This window comes from Cebus imitator, unplaced genomic scaffold (assembly GCF_001604975.1).
Source record: "Cebus imitator isolate Cc_AM_T3 unplaced genomic scaffold, Cebus_imitator-1.0 Scaffold36, whole genome shotgun sequence".
NCBI classification, from domain to species: Eukaryota; Metazoa; Chordata; class Mammalia; order Primates; family Cebidae; genus Cebus; species Cebus imitator.
This window is the reverse complement of record NW_016107351.1, coordinates 559,171-561,948: the sequence shown is the minus strand read 5'-3', so window position 1 is coordinate 561,948 and position 2,778 is coordinate 559,171. Positions and strand designations below refer to the sequence as shown.

Genomic DNA, 2,778 nt, shown 5'->3' with positions numbered 1-2,778 from the left:
CTGCAGTGCAATCGCGTGATCTCGGCTCACTGCAACCTCCATCTCCTGGGTTCAAGCGATTCTCCTGCCTCAGCCTCCCGAGTAGCTGGGACTACAAGCACGCGCCACCACGCTCAGCTAGTTTTTGTATTTTTAGTAGAGACGGGGTTTCACCATATTGGCCAGGATGGTCTCAATCTCTTGACCTCATAATCCGCCCACCTTGGCCTCCCAAAGTTCTGGGATTACAGGCGTGAGCCACCGCGCCCAATCACCCTCACCTTTTGAAAACAGAAGCACCTACTGTTTCTCAGTGTAACATGCCATTAAAAAATAAAAAAATTAAAAAAAAAAGCATGGCCAGGTGCTGTGGCTCAGGCCTATAATCCCAGCACTTGGGGAGGCCAAGACAGGAGGATGGCTTGAATCCAGGTGGGTCAAGGCTTCGGTGACCTGCAATCCCACCACTGCACTGCAGCCTGGGTGGCAGAGAAGACCGTGCCTCTGAAAAAATTAAAAATAAAACATCATCATCCCAACTTCTTACTATTTTTCAGAATCTCTTTTCTTTCTTTCTTTCTTTTTTTTTTTGAGATGGAGTCTCGCACTGTAGCCTGGGCTGGAATGCAATGGCGTGATCTCGGCTCACTGCAAGCACTGCCTCTTGGGTTCAAGCAATTCTCCTGCCTCAGTCTCCCTAGTAGCTGGGACTATAGGCACAAGCCACCATACCCGGCTAATTTTTTGTATCTTTAGTAGAGATGGGGTTTCACTAAGTTGGCCAAGCTGGTCTCGAACTCCTGACCTCGTGATCCGCCTGCCTCAGCCTCCCAAAGTGCTGGGATTACACGCATGAGCCACCATGCCCAGCCAGAATATCTTTTCTCAACCTTAAAACAAATATTCGGTAAATAAAAACCCTGCGAGGGTACACCTGTGATACCAGTTTTTTCTACAGCAGCCCAGGCCCGGTTGACAACAAAGCCCTTGGTGGGAGGTGTCCTTTTGGCCTGAACCCTCCTTCTGTGTCAAGGGAAAGCCTTAGAAGAAAGCAGCGGTCCACTGTTTCTGGTCGCCCTGGATTCAGCACACGACAACCAAAAGTCACGCAGCGGAAGCACCCCTAAGCCTCGGTTCAAACCAGCCAGGAGTTTCACAACATGCCCCAGGGCACTCACCTGCCATAACTCAACACCTTCAGAGTTGGCGCCCCCAAAACACACACGGCGCTTAAAGCCCACACCCATCCGGGCGAACACGCTGCCGACTGCGTTTTCCTCTGGCTGTGGAACGGTTCATGCCTCACTGTGCCCAGGCCCCGCCGACACCGAGCGGACAAAGCCCTGTCCTCCAGGCGCTTCATCTGCAGGGCAGCGCTGGCCCTGGGCCTTTGCCACAGCGATATCGGAGCTATCCAGGAACGTGGCCGCTGGAAACTTTTTGTTCTGTTTCCTTCTAATTGCTTTGCTCTTCCACAGCCACACGTGGCTCACGGCAGGCCACTGGACACCACGGCCTAGAGGCCTGCCGCTGAGCCGGGGTTAGAACAGGCGACAGCAGCAGCGCGCCACTCAGCCTCGGTTCAGCAGCAGCGACCAGACTTCCCTCCCACCCCACGGAGCACCCACCGCACCCACCGCACCCACCGGCCGCCAGAGATTCCCCGGTGTGCTGCCGTTTAAGGAGGCCTCTGGGCCCTGGTCGTGAGCCCAAGCCCATCTCAACTGCTCCCCCAAACTGCAGGCCCACTCCTCACCGCCACCCCCTCCCCTAAGCTGGGGTGTGCCAGAGCACCTGAGTCCGACCCCACGCTCCAAGCTCAGGACACCCCTCCGGCCACGCCACCCTCCCCCGGCCCCACGCAGCCTGCCTGGAGCTGCCCTTTGGGGGCGGCCTGCACCCTCTCCTCGCAGTCTCGGATCCCGCTTCTCCTACCCTCTCCTTTGTTCCCTCTGGGAGGACCCTGGACCCGGGGCTTCCCCCCACCCCGCTCCAACGCCGCGCCCTGGCTGCCCTCCTCCGCCCAGGACCCAGAGACGGGTCTCTGTCGGAAGTGCGGCCGCCAGGTGGGCACAGGCGGGCCTCGTTCCACAGCCGCAGGCTCGGCAGCCTCCGGGCGGTTCGGGGAGCCGCGTGGGTGACGCCCCGCCTGGCCGAGGTGAGGTGTCCGCCGCGGCGCGCTCCGGCCTTCGCGGTTCCTGCCCCCCTCGCCAGGTGCCGGCTTTCAAGTCTCAAACTTCAGGGATCCCCGGGCGGCCTTGCTGGGAGCTCTGGGTGCTCCGGCCTCCCCTCGCCCTGGAGACCCCGGTCCTGCCGCCGCACACGAGTCACCTGCGCCCCTTCCTCCCGGACCCGTCCACCCGGGGGAAGCCCTGATCACGCGGGACCCCTGAGTTCGGGACCCGCCCCTGGTCTCCCTGTCCTCGCCTCCCACCAACGCTCAGACCAGCACCTGGGCGCCCGGAGCTTGGTCCCTCCCACCCCTCCTGCCCTGTGGCCCGCGCCACGAACGCGCGCACGCGTGGACTCCAGTCCTCCCCGAGTCCCCGCGGTGGCGGCCCCAGGTCGGGAGGAGCCCAGCGCCCGGTCCAGCCGCGGGCCCGGGCTGCGCGCAGACTGCGGAGGAAGATGGAGACGGCGCCGCACGAGCCTCGAGCGAAACCGGAGTGCAGAGGGAAGCTGCCGCTCGAGGGCCGGGGCCGGGCGGAGAAAGGCCCACCCGCGAACCCCGCTCCTCCCGGACCGGTGCCCCCGGACCCGGACCCGCACCCCACCCCGGACCCCCAGTCCCCCCCGGAC

The 2,778-nt window shown here is 62.0% G+C and overlaps 1 protein-coding gene across 2 annotated transcripts in view; it reads right to left on the bottom strand.

Moving 5' to 3' along the window:
• The window catches only part of RAB40B (RAB40B, member RAS oncogene family), a 38,962-nt gene that overhangs the window by 35,280 nt on the left and 904 nt on the right, over positions 1–2,778 (bottom strand). The gene's annotated exons all lie outside the window — the stretch shown is intronic.